This window comes from Mesoplodon bidens (genome assembly GCF_964165515.1).
Source record: "Mesoplodon bidens genome assembly, chromosome: 4".
In the NCBI taxonomy this organism is placed as follows: domain Eukaryota; kingdom Metazoa; phylum Chordata; class Mammalia; order Artiodactyla; family Ziphiidae; genus Mesoplodon; species Mesoplodon bidens.
The window spans coordinates 100701266-100717334 of NC_138160.1; the positions used below are offsets into that span (position 1 = coordinate 100701266).

At 40.5% G+C, this 16069-nt stretch overlaps 1 protein-coding gene across 1 annotated transcript in view; it reads left to right on the forward strand.

The window, feature by feature from the left end:
- Positions 1 to 16069, forward strand: part of LOC308615715 (zinc finger protein 112-like) — a 195684-nt gene that overhangs the window by 129265 nt on the left and 50350 nt on the right. The window lies entirely within an intron of this gene.

The following is a 16069-nucleotide window of genomic DNA, read 5'->3' on the forward strand; positions in this document are numbered from 1 at the left end:
TTAGATTCTGCGTATAAGTGATATTGTATAATATTGTCTTTCTCTGTCTGACTTACTTCTCTTGGTATGATAATTGCTAGGTCCATCCATGTTGCTTCAAAGGGCAATATTTCATTCCTTTTTATGGCTGAGTAGTATTTCATTGTATATATATTCACATCTTCTTTGTCCGTTGATCTGTCGACGGACATTTAGGATGTTTCCATGTCTTGGCTATTGTGAATAGTGCTGCTGTGAACATTAGGGTGCATGTATCTTTTCCAGTTAGAGTTTTCATCTTTTCTGGATATATGCCCAGGAATGGGATTGGTGGATCATATGGTAACTCTAGTTTTGGTTTTATAAGGAACCTCCATACTGTTTTCCATAGTGGCTGCACCAATTTACATTCTAACCATCCGTTTACAAGGGTTCCCTTTTCTCCACACCCTCTCCAGCATTTATTGTTTGTAGACTTTTTGATGATGGCCATTCTGACTGGTGTGAAGTGATACCTCATAGTAGTTTTAACTTGCATTTCTCTAACAACTAGTGATGTTGAGCATCTTTTCGTGTGCTTATTAGCCATCTGTATTTCTTCTTTGGAGAGCTGTCTCTTTAGGTCTTCTGCCCATTTTTCGATTGGGTTGTTTGTTTTTGTGTTGTTGAGTCGTAAGAGCTGTTTGTATATTTCGGAAATTAAGCCCTTGTCCGTCACATCATTTGTAAATATTTTCTCACAGTCTGTAGGTTGTCTTTTCATTTTGTTTATGGTTTCCTTTGCTGTGCAAAAGCATGTAAGTTTGATTAGGTCCCATTTTTTTATTTTTGCTTTTATCATAAATGGAGTTTTTATCATAAATGGATGTTGAATTTTGTCGAATGCTTTTCTGCATCTATTGAAATGATCATATGATTTTTATCCATACATTCTGTTAATGTTTGGTGTGTCACATTGACTGATTTGCAGATGTTGAACCATCCTTGAATCCCTGGGATAAATGCCACTCAATCATGGTTATAATCCTTTTATGTATCGTTACATTTGGTTTGCTAATGTTTTGTTGAGAATTTTTACATCTATGTTCATCAGTGATATTGGCCTGTAATTTTCCTGTGCCATTCTTGTCTGGTTTTGGTATCAGGGTAATATCGGCCTTGTAAAATGAGTTTGGAAAAGTTTCCTCCTCTTCTGATTTTGGAAGAGTTTGAGAAGGATTGGTATTAATTCTTCTTTGAATGTTTGGTAGAATTCACCTGTGAAGCTGTCTGGTCCTGGACTTTTGTTTGTTGGGATATTACTAATTCAGTCTCCTTACCAGTAATTGGTCTCTTCAGGTTTTCTATTTCTTCATTATTCCGTCTTGGGACATTGTGCATTTCTAGGAATTTATTCATTTCTTCTAGGTTATCCTATTTATTGGTGGTATTCATAGTAGTCTCTTGTGATCCTTTTAATTTCTGTGATATCAATTGTAACAATTCCTCTTTCATTTCAGATTTTATTTGTTTGTGTTTTCTCTCTTTTTTTCTTGGTCAATCTAGGTAAAGGTTTTTTTAAAGAACCAGCTCTTAGTTTCATTGATCTTTTCTGTGATTTTTTAGTCTCTGTTTCCTTTATCTCTGCTCTAACATTTGCTATTTTCTCTCTTCTACTAACTTTGGACTTCATTTGTTCTTCTTTTTCTAGTTCCTCGAGGTGTGAAATTACATTTGCTCTAACACTTGCTATTTTCTCTCTTCTACTAACTTTGGACTTCATTTGTTCTTCCTTTTCTAGTTCCTCAAGGTGTGAAATTATGTTGTTTGAGACTTTTCTTGTTTCTTAAGATGGGCATTTATTTCTATGAATGTCCCTTTAAGAACTACTTTTACTGCATCGCATAAATTTAATTTAGGGTGATTCATTGTTATGCCAGTTGAATTTAAAAAAAAAACAAATGGCAGTCTTTTAATGTTTGTCTTTTATAATTGTGCTTGGAACAGCTTAGTGTCCTTCCAAATAGAAATAGCATAGTAAAGTTAATCAAATGCCACTACATATTAATGAATGAAGTTGTTGAATATATACCCTAGATGCTTAAAGCATATTAAGAAAGTGACCTTTTAATTACCTTACTAACCCATCTCTGTCAATCTTAATGGTCAGAGAGCTACTGGTGTCCAGATTTAATAGCTTCCTGTTAGTCCTCATGCTCCTTAACCTTTCTGTAATATTTAATATTACACCATGTTGTGTACCATCATGTTGAGTACACCATCTTTTTTTTGTGTGTGTGGTACGCGGGCCTCTCACCGTTGTGGCCTCTCCCGTTGTGGAGCACAGGCTCCGGACGTGCAGGCTCAGCGGCCATGGCTCACGGGCCCAGCCACTCCGCGACATGTGGGATCTTCCCGGACCGGGGCACGAACCCGTGTCCCCTGCATCAGCAGGTGGACCCTCAACCACTCTGCCACCAGGGAAGCCTGCTCCATCCTTTTTAATTCTTTATTTCCCTTTTATTCTCCGGTGAGAAATATTTTACCTTCTTAAATGAACCTATGAGTTAATATCCCTGACTTCTGCTTGTCTCTTTGGTAATTTCCTCTGTCTACCTGTCTTTACAGAATTTTTGATTGAGGTTTCAGCCCTCTCCACTTTTTGGTAGGTGTTTTCTTACTGGGTGATTTCATTTACTGCCTTATCTTCAACCATCACCTGAGTGTTCATAACTGTGAGTCTATTATCTTCAACTCTGATCTTGCCATAATTCCATAGTTCCATGCACAGTGCCAAACGATTACTAGACTGTTGTCATATATAGTTGACCCTTGAACAATGTGGGTTTGAACTGCATGGCTCCACCCATACTTGGGTTTTTTTTTCAATAAATGCATACTACAGTACTATACCATTTGTATAGTTAGTTGAATCCACAGATATGGAACCACAGATATGGAGGGCTGAGGGCCCACTGTAAAGTTATATGCGAATTTTTGAATGCATGGAGGGTTGGTGCCCTTAACTCCCTTATTCCCATTGTTCAAGGGTCAAGTGTAGTTACTGCAGATACATGTTTAAAATAAACATGTGATCTTCCTCTCCACTCCTAAATGTGCATCTTTTCTTATTTTGTCTTAGTTAAGAACATCACCTTTTGCTGAGTTAAACTAAGAAACCAGAGTTATCCTTGACTTTTCTCTTCCTCACACCCCATATCCAGTCCTTCACCAACTCTTATCACTTCTATTTCCTGAATATTTAAGGATTTTACTCTATGCCACTCCTACCCAAGTACTTGTACCCTAGTACCTCATACCTGATAGCTCATTTTAATGGCTTTCCAACTGCTTTCCAGTCTTTCATTACCACCCTCCTGCCACCCACTTCCCTGCAGCCTCCAGAGGTTAACACATCTGAACATGTGACTTCCCAACTTAGAAACCTGCGATGATTCCTACTTGGTCATCTTACTGTCAGACTGTTTAGCATGGTTCAAGTTTGCATCATTTGGGATTCTTTCAGTGGCAAGTAATAAAACCAATTTGCCATAAAACTTTTTCATATAACGGAAAAAAATCTAGATGGGTAGGACTGGCTTTGAAGGGGAATCATTGAATGAGTCAGTGTTATCCAGGCCATCTCTCTGCCCGCTTTATCCACAGGCTCCGTGTGGTAACAACCCTGGCAGCTCCAAGTTATTCTCATTGTGGTCACAAGATGGCAGCCAAGAGGTACAGCCGCATAGTCGCATCTCAAATCAACCAGCAGAAGAGAGACCACTGGGTTCTCCCAAAAGCCCCAGTGAAGACCTTATCTGGTCTCACTAGCTGTTATTGATTATAAGCCAATCCCTGAACTCATCACTGTAGCTAGAGATTGTGGATGTGCTGATTGGCCTGCATCTCTCAGGGTCTGTACATGTAGCAAAGGATAGTGTGTTGGGGACCCCCAAGGCTTTCCCCGGATTTGGTGATTTGTCAGGAGGACCACAGAACTCACCATATAGTCATACTTACGACTTATGACTTTGATTTATTATATCAGAATATACAAAGCAAAATCAGAAAAGGCAAAAGCGTGCATGAATAAGTCCAGAGGAAATCAGGTAAAAGCTTCCAAGAGTTCTTTCCCTGTGGAGTCATCCAGGACATGCCTAATTTTCCCAGCATCAAATCATGACGGCATGTGAAATGTCTACCAAGACTCAGTGTCTGAGCTTTTCATCAGGAGGCTGGTCACATAGGTGTCTTCCTGCCAGAGTGCATACCAAAATTCCAGACTTCTAAAAGGAAAGAGGGTATTTAGCATCAACCACATTGTTTGTGCAGTTTGTGCACCGGGAACCACTCTTCTCAGTGAGGGAACATTGGGAAACTTCTCAAAATTTTAAGTTCCCACATGTCAGCGAAGGGCCAGCCTTGCAGGCGAACCTTTCTAAGGACAGCAGTCTCAGGCCTGACATGGTAACTCTTCTGCACTGATAGGATCAGCCCCAGCCAGACCACAAGGCCTGAGGGTGAATCAGGTATGATACCAGAGGAAATTTAGAGTATGGAGAGCCAAATCTCAACAGTCTACCCTAAGGTTTCTTTGCCTTTTCACCGCATCACCTGGCAAAGTCCTCCGTATCCTTAAGCCTCCCCAGTGTGTTCCCTGTGCGAAGCTCTTCGTAACCCACACTAGTAGAACAGCCTCTGTTTGCTCCTCACAGGGCTGTGTGTGTGTATTTTAAAGCAAACCAACTGAGAAAGCTGAATTCTATGTTGGAGAGAAATAGATTTGAGTAATAATCTATTTAATAAGAATACTACCCCAACATTAACTTTATCCTTTAAGTCAACAACTATTGCAGCAAAACTAAATGATAATCCGATGCCATGAAGAAATTCTGCTCAAAGTTAAGGAAAGTGATTTTCTGAAGAGCAGAAGGTTTTAGGTCAGTGTGGACTAAGCTGTTTAAGAGGGGAGAGGAAAGACAATAACCCATTTAAAACCCCATAAATAGGCAAAATAGAAAAACTGCAAGTGTCGACTAAAAACCTAGATGTATATTACATGTGTCTGCAGTATATTGGCTGAAGTTGCCTAGTAAGTGACATCCAGCTATCAGGGTTATCTTAGCTTAAAAAAATAAAAAGATATCTGAGGAGGTAAAATGTTGAGGCACTAAATTCAAAATTTGCTCATGGGAGAGCTGTTGATGGCCTCATCCAGAATCCCCGTCTTTTAGACCGTTTGGTTGCGTAACTTTTGAGTCCACAGCTGATTAAGAGTCAGAAAACAGAGAAGTAGAAAGCACCGCGAGTTGGGGCAGTGTTGGCCAGGGAAAGTGTTTTTTGTTTGTTTGTTTGTTTTTGTTTTTGTTTTTGTGGTACGCGGGCCTCTCACTGTTGTGGCCTCTCCGTTGGGAAGCACACCAGACGCGCAGGCTCAGCGGCCATGGCTCACGGGCCCAGCTGCTCTGCAGCATGTGGGATCCTCCCAGACTGGGGCACAAACCCGCGTCCCCTGCATCGGCAGGCGGACTCTCAACCACTGCGCCACCAGGGAAGCCCCAGGGGAAGTTTTGTTTTTTTTTTTTTTCTTTTTGCGGTATGCGGGCCTCTCACTCTTGTGGCCTCTCCCGTTGCGGAGCACAGGCTCCGGATGCGCAGGCCCAGCGGCCATGGCTCACGGGCCCAGCCGCTCCGCGGCATATGGGATCCTCCCAGACCGGGGCACGAACCCGTATCCCCTGCATAGGCAGGCGGACTCTCAACCACTGCGCCACCAGGGAGGCCCGCCAGGGGAAGTTTTTGAAGGCAGCATGAAAGAAGACATAATCACTTCAAGTGAGTTTTATGTGAAGGGAGATTGAACAGCTCTGTCTTCCTTAGTCTCTTTTGAAGTTACAAGCATGTCAGTAAAGAACAATGATGGGTTAAAGCAGCTGTCAGCAAACATTTGCTGTAAAGGGCTAGAGAGTAGTATTCTAGGCTTTGTAGGCCACATATGGTCTCTGTAGCATCTTCTTTTTCTTAAAACAGCTTTGTAAAAAAATGTAAAAACCTGTCCAAAAACAGGCCAGGGTTGCAGGGGGCGGGGGCGGTGGATATGGCCTTCAGGCATAGGTGCTGAGAGTGCCAGTTTAGAAAACAAAATATTGAACTGTCACCTTTATTTGCTTTGAACAGTTATGAAAATAGGAATTCATATGAATTATGAAAGTGTGAAAGGCCCTCTCCCACTCCCACACCCAGGCAGGTAGAACCACACAGCACATGCACTGGCTGTGCCCCTACCAGCCACATGATGCATTCCCTGTGTTGGCGAGTGGCACCAACATCCACTCAGTTTTCCAAACCAGCAACTCCAGTATCCCCTTGATCTTCCCTTTTCACCTCCATCAACATTCACGAACCGCTACCCTCTATTTAAACATTACTGTTTTAGACATTTCAATTCTTCTCAACTGTTTTCTTAGACAAAGCTTTTAGGGGTAGGATTATTGGGTCAGAGGGTGAGAGCAGCTTGTGACAGTCCTCTATACAGCCAAGAAGTTTCATTTGTGCTTATCCCACTTTGGGAGGTGAGGAGAGGAGAGCAAACACGTCAGCACATTTATGAATGGCGAGTTCTGTCATAAAAAACCAAAGTCTTATACAAAAAGCCTTATACAAGTCAATGCCTGCGGACTGCAACAGTCCCTCAGTTCCCAATGTGACTAAATCTTGTATCGCCTAGCAAGAGAAAGCAATGGAAGCAATATGACTTAGACCTCTGATTCAAATGAGGTGTCTGTGGAAGTAAAGTAGGCAGGAAGTGCGTACTGCTGTGTGCAGGTGCTGGACCAGGAGAAGCTGCGTCTGATTGGGAGCCCGTCATCATCCGAAGATACAGTCCTGTTCACAGACTGTATCACGAGAAGGTGGGTAGTACTGTGTGTTTCAACGATGTGACTCTTTTGCCTTTCTGAATAATCAACTGAAATTGGGGTTCCGTGGCAACCAAGCCTCAGTCCAGAGTGAGCCATCACTTTGGCCCATGTCCCAAGGGAGGACACCTGGGCAGTAATAGTATTTCACCTTAGATTTCAGATTGGGAGATTAGAGAGAGGGGCTTTTGGTAACACTACCTTCTGGCCCACTGTCCCCTGCAAAAATAGACCTGTCTTCTTTTTCCTCTGCCTGGTAAAGAGTACTGAAGTTTATTGGCCTGTGGAGGTGAGTTAACACAGATTGGAATAAACCATTTCCCCTCACTCTTCACCTTTCAGCCTAATGTGTGAGCTATTCCAGATACATGGTTTTTGCTACATGTAACCGTACTGATTCCCAAATAACAATTTTCAAGCCCACCAATGGATAGTCAGTTAATGACTGTTTATTGAACTCCTAGTGTGCACCGGGCATTAAAGATTTAGATGGGAATAAGGATGAGAGAATATCTGATCTTAAGCAGCTCATTGCATGAGTGAATCCAATTTTATCATTACTTCTTAAGGATTATTATTAAAAGGAATTCTTACTCTTTAGCAGATGTTCAGTGGATTCTCTGGTTTGATTTAAATTGTGTTTTTTTGTTTTTTTGGGTTTTTTTTTGCGGTACGCGGGCCTCCCACTGCCGCGGCCTCTCCCGTTGCGGAGCACAGGCTCCAGACGCGCAGGCCCAGCGGCCATGGCCCACGGGCCCAGCCGCCCCGCGGCATGCGGGACCCCCCCGGACCGGGGCACGAACCCGCGTCCCCTGCATCGGCAGGCGGACGCCCAACCACAGCGCCACCAGGGAAGCCCTAGATTGTGTTTTAAAATTAATTAGAGAATGAACATTTTCCCATCAGTTGTTTAAGGAGTGTGTATTTCTCCACGTGTGAATTGTCAGTTTCTATTATTTAGAGTTGACAATCGAAAAAAAAAAAATACCTTTGACAGATGGCAGTGAAACTCCGAGAAGTTGATGAGTTGTCCCAGGTCATACTGGGACAGATGTAAGAGTCAGACCAAGAAACAAACTCACCATCTCCTAGTTTGTGTTTGTTCTACTATGCGTTCCAAGCAGTATCTCTAAACATATCTTTCCATCCTATCTTTTAAGGTAATATGATTTGTCTTAAAATAGACTCCTTAATTAAGGAGATTGGGGCTCTGAGAAGTGCTGTGTCTATAAAGCTAGCAGTACTTTGCTCTGTAACTTTGGAATTATAGAAAATTCTCTAACTAAGGGTGACATAAGAGAAGGCTGGGTATTGTATAATTAATTGGACCAGAGAGGCCAATCTTTGGCATTTTTTATTTCTACTTCTTGCAGAGTTGAAAATATGCTTCTCACTTATACCTTATACCTCCTTTCTTTGTGTGTTAAAGTTTCATTCCCTAAGTGCCTTTTTACAGAACCTTAGAGACTCATCTCTTCTGGACCTCCACCCCTCCTCCAATATCCAAACCAATATTCTATGTATTTTTCTGATAAAATCTTGTAGTTGACAAAATCAAGTTCTTTCTTGAATTAATTAGGCTTACATCTATAACTATTATAAAAGAATAATACTTAGAGGCCTAAGACATGGTCTGTTAACTCCAATTTCTATACAGTAGCTCATCTTTATCTTCTTTGTATATCTTAAAAGTAAAATTATTACTATTGTAAACATACTGAATTGCTGTAGAACTATGACTTTATCACACAGCCATTTAAAAAAAATCCCAAGTTACAAATCTCCAAAATTAAGTTAATTAAAGTGTTTAGTTGATTTTCATTTCATAAATTCAGTGAAAATTAGCTTAATTGCTTATTCAATAATTAGACTACAACAGAAAATATTGAAATTTCATATTCTTTGTAAAGGCATTGAATTTTGTAAATTGTGTTCACTTTAACTCACCTGAAAATCAGTTCGGGACATAGGAAAGCAAATGAAAACTTCAGAAGTTTTTTAAAATTTACTTTATTGAAGTATAGTTGATTTACAATGTTGTGTTAATTTCTGCTGTATAGCAAAGTGATTCAGTTATTCATATATATACGTTCTTTTTCATATTCTTTCCCACTATGGTTTATCACAGGGTACTGAATTTCCTTCCCTGTGCTATACAGTAGGACCTTGTTGTTTATCCATCCCATATATACTAGCTTGCATCTACTAATCCCAAACTCCCAATCCATCCCTCCCCGCCCCACCTTCCCCTTGGCTACCACAAGTCTGTTCTCTATGAAAAACTTCAGAAATTATGATAATCAAATGGGTCTGCTTTCATACTCAATTTCACTTTTATATGTCAAAGATTGAGTTTCATCATGATATTTTATTCTAAGGAGAACGTTAGAAAGTTATCTGATGTAATAATGCATTGATTGGTGTAGTTGAAATAAAGAGATTATCTGTTGCTAAAATGGGTTAACTAACATCACAACTCAGGAATATATGCAGGCAACTAGTAATAGCTCCCTAGTTTTATGAGCCCCCTTACATACCTAGGCTTAATTTTATTCCCTTTCTGACTTGAAACAGCCAATGACAAGAAAGGGAATAGTTGCCCTTGGCTGAAAACTCAAGTTCATTTGCTGCTGGTAACTTGCATGAAAACCGGGCAAGCATTCTCTAGGCTGGTTTCCTAGTTGTTAAGAGCTTGAACTAGGTCGTCACCAGAAGGTCTTCTGGTTTCAAGATTTTAGGAGTCTATAAACATTAAAGTTCCAGTCTTCCTTTGAAACCAGTTATTTCACTATATCAAGTAGGAATAATACTGTATATAGATGTCCAATGAAAACCAGTGATGAAAAAAGAGAATTGGCATAGTCAAAATGTCAGCAGCCTTGGTGGAAAAAAAGTGGTGGGGGCCCAGGTTTTTCAGCCTCTTTGGTCACCTTTCATTTAATATTTAATTCCAAGAGTCTCCATCCTGCTTACAATGCGAACTCCCATGCCCCTACCAACATGTCCAAGTATTCTTGGGGAGGGGAGCAGTGGTTAACAGTTTTTCTAGTCATCTTTTGATATAATTTTCTGACTCCATTGAATTAGCAGTCTCTCATCTCTCCTTATTCAGTTATTCCCTTCTTTTATCATTGCATTGAATCTAAATGCGGAACAGCATTCATTTTTGCTCATATTTTATCCCAAACCATTTACACAAGGTAGTTATGTGTACTAGACCAGGACTGAAGCATTAGAATTAACACAGAGGGTTTACCTCACAGCTTAGCCCAGTAGGCTACTTGTGGAATATACTAGATGCTCTGGTTCTTAGTAGTGCCTTTGCCACTCCCACTGTTGAAAAGCCCCAAATAGGCTGACTCCTCTCACATCTGCCTTCCTTACCTCCCACATCTCCATGCTTAATAAAGCAAATATACCTAGCAGTTTAGCTCTGTTTCTCAACCAGGCCATTGGAGCTCTTTTCACAGCTAGGGAGGATTTCAGCGTATATGCCTAAACAAAGATAATTCTTTCTCTAAAAGGAATTCTGCCTCTCCCTTACAAGTATTTTTTCCTTTGGGGCAAAGTAGGATGGCAAGTTAGGGAGAAGTGAGTAGGGAAACTTGGAGGCAGCTTGGGAAGAGGATGCTGGGAAAGGGAACTAACACCTCTGAGTTGCCCACCAGCTGCAGGACCCAGTGCCAAGGGTTTTACAAGTATTATCCCAGCCAATCATCATGACAAGCCTACGAAGTAGATAATATCATCATCCCTATTATAAAGACAAGGAGACAGGTTTGGGGAGGTTCAATAACTTGCTCAACAGTATATAGCTAAGTGGCAGATCTGGGATTTGGATACAGGCAACCTTTGTAAATCACTATGAAACGCTGCTGCCTTATCCATTTTGCTGGCGCCCCACGTACATGATTGCATTCTAGTCCTGTGAGTTATGTGCAATTTTCATCATTTTTCCCAAAGAGTAAACTTTCCCAAAGTCACAGAGTTAGGATTTAGTGGCGCCAGGAATCAAACCCAGCTCACGTCACTAATCTCCTAAGTCTGTGTGGCATGTTGCCTTGATGGGCTTTCCATTTAAAATATTGATATACCTATACTTTTCCTTGGGTTTGACAAGGAGAATTTATAATGATCCCATTAAAATTTTGCCAGGTTGTATAGTAAACATCACAGAGTTGATGCCTAAGGACATTTATTTTCAAGGTTTACAGTGTGAGCAATAGAAAGAATAGGAGAAAGTGCATCAAAGAAGATTAAAGAAAACACTTTCAGATAGTAAAAATACCATTGGGCAAGAAATACACACACTTAGGATTGTCAGGTATGGGTATTGTTCTAATTTTGGAATTCCAAACCCATGGATTCTGGTAAGAAACATTTTACCGGGTACTTCAACTTGTCAAAAATAAGCGAACTGGCAAGTATGAAGATATGCAGTCATTTATGTTAAACATTGCAGTGAAAATACTGAATTTTCATTGTCTTTTAAAATTACTGTGCCCACAGAAACATTTTACACATAAAAATTATGGACATGGTAATAGGGATGTTGAGTCTGTTTTTAAAAACGAGCTTAATAGAGAAATTAAGAGAATTTAAAATCAATAAAACGAAACATCAGTCAATATCCATCCCACTGGATGCTTGAATTCCTTCTTTGATGTACCTGGCGGGTGTTTGTGCGGCCTTTTCTAGGTTACCTCTAGTGATAGAGAACTCTGTTTTTCCTAAGGCAGGGAGGGACTTCCTTAGGAAAACAGGCTGTGCTAAGTGTCACATAATTGAGTGTAATGATGAAATATGTTTTCTGGTATAATCTGTTGATTTTTGTTTTTGCTTAATGAAGCAGGAGAGATTAAATTTCTCCTGTAGAGCTGGTTCAAATTGTTTTCAACAAACTTATGGTTACTGAACGGGAAAGGGGTGTGGGGGAGAGGGATAAATTAGGAGGTTGGGATGAACATATACACCCCACTATATATAAAATAGATAACCAACAAGGACCTACTGTATAGCACAGGGAACTATACTCAATATTTTGTAATAACTTATAAGGGAAAAAGAATCTGAAAAGAAATAGATATATATGTATGTATAACTGAATCACTGTGCTGTACACCTGAAACCAATACAACATTATAAATTAACTATATTTCAATTGAAAAAAAAAGATACATTGTACAACACAGAGAATATAACCAGTATTTTGTAGTAACTGTAAATAGAAAGTAACCTTTAAAAATTGTATAAAAATTTAAAAATTAAAAAAAAATTTTCACAAGAACTAATAAAAATACATACATAAATACATAAAATCAAGCCACCTCCCCCCAAAAAAACCCCACAAACAAATCCTTTCAAAAGGGAGGGAACATGAACTAAGGGGAACAATGTTAGCCTTGGGGTCAGGAGGCCAATCCCAATTTCACACAATGGTGGGTCTGAGAGCCAGTCCTGTGATTCCTGAGCATCCCTCCTCTTGACTGTTTTCTTGGTGCATCTCTTGGGGTTGTTTTAAGAGTTAGATGAAAATGAATATGAAATATGTTTTTTAAAATAGATCTTTATTGGAGTATAATTGCTTCACAATACTGTGTTAGTTTCTGTTGTACACCAAAATGAATCAGCCATATGCATATATATGTCCCCATATCCCCTTCCTCTTGAGCCTCCCTCCCACCCTCCCTATCCCACCCCTCTAGGTCATGGCAATGTACTGAGCTGATCTCCCTATGCTATGCTGCTGCTTCCTACTAGCTAACTGTGACATATGTTTTAATAAGACCATTTTATAGCTCTGTGCTTTATGAGTCATTAAATTGGGAGAGACAATGCTCTAAATGTAGTCAGATGAGTGTAGAGTTCAGTGATGCAGGCGCTTTGCTTACTTATACAGGGGTTGTCAGGGCCTGGAGCACTTGCAGGCAAGAGTTTGTCTGTGTGGGGTGTGGGGTGGGTCCTGGTTATCAAAGATCTGATGCCAGGAAAGGGAGCATGTGTTCCAGTCTACCTGCAGACGGGTCAGATCTTTCTTTCGAGTAGGAGATGCTCCCAGCTTCCCTTCCCTGAAGCTGTCTGTCCCAGATTCATTCCATCAGCCCCTGGGGACCTCCTACAACATATTGGCTGGTTCCCTTGAGGGCTGAGGTCCTGATCTGATTTCAGCAGGTTTATCATGGCTATGGGACCCTACCCGGCTCTGTTCACTTTTCCTAGGGTGAGACTTTACTCCTCATCTGATGGTGAAGGGCCTGCCCTTATGGGGCAGATTTCTGGGACTCACCCATTACCCATCCGCTTTCTATCATTGCTAGCTTAGTTGTCTCAACTGTATCTTCTATGTTTCGGATTGGATTCACCTAATACCAACCATTTCCCAAACATGCCTCTGTTTTCTAAACTTCTGAGACAGTATGTCTTAGACCTGTGTTTTTCAAAATATGGTCTCTGCAGGCCCTTCAATAAGTGGTGCTGGGAAAACTGGACAGCTACATGTAAAAGAATGAAATTAGAACACTCCCTAACACCGTACACAAAAATAAACTCAAAATGGATTAAAGACCTAAATGTAAAACCGGATACTATAAAACTCTTAGAGGAAAACAGGAAGAACACTCTTTGACATAAATCACAGCAAGATGTTTTTGACCCACCTCCTAGAGTAATGGAAATAAAAACAAAAATAAACAAATGCGACTTAATGAAATGTAAAAGCTTTTGCACAGCAAAGGAAACCATAAACAAGACAGCCGTCAGAATGGGAGAAAATATTTGCTAACTAAGCAACCGACAAGGGATTAATCTCCAAAATATACAAACAGCTCATGCAGCTCAATATCAAAAAAACAAACAACCCAATCCAAAAATGGGCAGAAGACCTAAATAGACATTTCTCCAAAGAAGACATACAGATGGCCAACAAATGCATGAAAAGATGCTCAACATCACTAATCATTAGAGAAATGCAAATCAAAACTACAATGAGGTATCACCTCACACCAGTTAGAATGAGCATCATCAGAAAATCTAGAAACAACAAATCCTGGAGAGGGTGTGGAGAAAAGGGAACCCTTTTGCACTGTTGGTGGGAATGTAAATTGATACATCCACTATGGAGAACAGTATGGAGCTTCCTCAAAAAACTAAAAATAGAATTACCATGTGACCCAGCCACCCCATTACTGGGCATATACCCTGAGAAAACCATAATTCAAAAAGAGTCATGTACCACAATGTTCATTGCAGCTCTATTTACAATAGCCAGGTCATGGAAGCAACCTAAATGCCCATTGACAGACAAATGGATAAAGATGTGGTACATATATACAATGGAATATTACTCAGCCATAAAAAGGAACAAAATTGGGTCATTTGTAGAGATGTAGATGGACCTAGAGACTGTCATACAGAGTGAAGTAAGTCAGAAAGAGAAAAACAAATATCGTATATTGACGTATATATGTGGGATCTAGAAAACTGGTACAGATGAACTGGTTTGCAAGGCAGAAATAAAGACACAGATGTAGAGAACAAATGTATGGACACCAAGGGGGAAATGGGGGTGGTGGGATGAATTGGGAGATTGGGATTGACATATATACACAAATATGTATGAAATAGGTAACTAATGAGAACCTGCTGTATAGCACAGGGAACTCCACTTCGCTGTACAGTAGAAACTAACACAACATTGTAAAACAACTATACCCCAATTAAAAACAAACAAAAAAACTAAAAGTAAAAAAAATAAAAACAAAATATGGTCTCTGGACCAGCAGTATTAGTGTCTCCTGGGAATTTGTTAGAGAGGCAAGTTTTGGGGCCCAGCTTCAGACCTACTGTATCGGAAACTCTTAGGATAGGGTCTCGCAATCTCCCTCCAGGGGATTCTGATGCACATTACTGTTTGCGCACCCCGTCCTGGACTGTCTGGTTGGCCTCCGTGAAGGCAGATTAGGCCACTTCATCTCCCCCTCCTCCCTGTACTAGTCCGAGAGTAGAATTTCTGCCTGGGGTCAGGTTTCACTCTATCTCTACCATCCTGTTGCTCAAATCCATCAAAAGCATCATGATTATTTCTACATATAAATAGTCCAGGTTAAGTAAGATTACCATGGGAGCATAACGAGCCACATATTCTGGTGCTGTGATTTACAGATATCCATCCTGACCTGAACTAACTGGGTACTAATTCTGCAATGGCAGACAACATGCAATTTTTTAAAAAACAAAAGAAATGCCACAGGAGGGAGTGGTGGGGATGGTGGAGGAGCTCAAGTGTTTGAAGTCAGCTAGGATATTACCCTATATCACACTCAGGATAACTTCCCTGTACTTCCTTTTTCTCTCCTCTTATTTTTTCCTTCTGTTCTAGTTCTGATGTTCTTTCTTACAGGAACAGATGAGTAGTTTGACTACTAGCTAATGAAAAGAAGAGAGCATTACCTTGTTTATAGACTTTGGGCATTACTACCTAGTGGCTTAACTGTGAAAGCTGAGGTATGTCTTCCTGATTGCTACTTAATTTTCTCAGGAATAACTAAGTGGGAGCTACAACATCTTTGTTTAGCAGCTATGGTTTTCATTAAATTTAATTAAGTCTCCCAGAAGCTTTAAATTTAGGGTAACCTCAAAATTCTGGTGGCTTCTGCTAAGTATAATTATATTCCCTTTACAGCTGCCATGGTTTGGGAAAGCTGGCCTGTCAGACTTAAAAGTCTTTAACAAGTTCACCAGTATTTTGGTTTCAGAGAGTCCATTTCCAAGCTCAGCCCTCCCTTCCCTCTCTCCTTTCCTCCCTCCTCCCTCTTTCTTTCTTCCCCTTTTTGCAGAAGGCTGTGGCTAATGTGAACTTAACAACAGCTGCTCAGTTATGCTTACAACCTCAGTAATGAGTTGAGGTCAACATTTCCGAGGTTACTTTTGCCAGAAGGATTCTAAGACAGTCTTGGTTGACCACTGGGGTAAGTTGGCGTCCCTGAGTTCACTAGATTCTGTGTCCAAAGAACCAAGTGGACACAAGGCCTGGAGAGGATGAGAACAAGGGTCTGAGGCTGCCTTAATGGCAAACACTCAGTGCCAGAAGGGAAGGAGACTTAAGTGCCTGGAGCTCCCCCTCACCTTCTGTTTAATCCTTTTTCCTTTGAAATAAGTACATCCTTTTTAAATCTAAATTTAGAAAGGACTGTGCA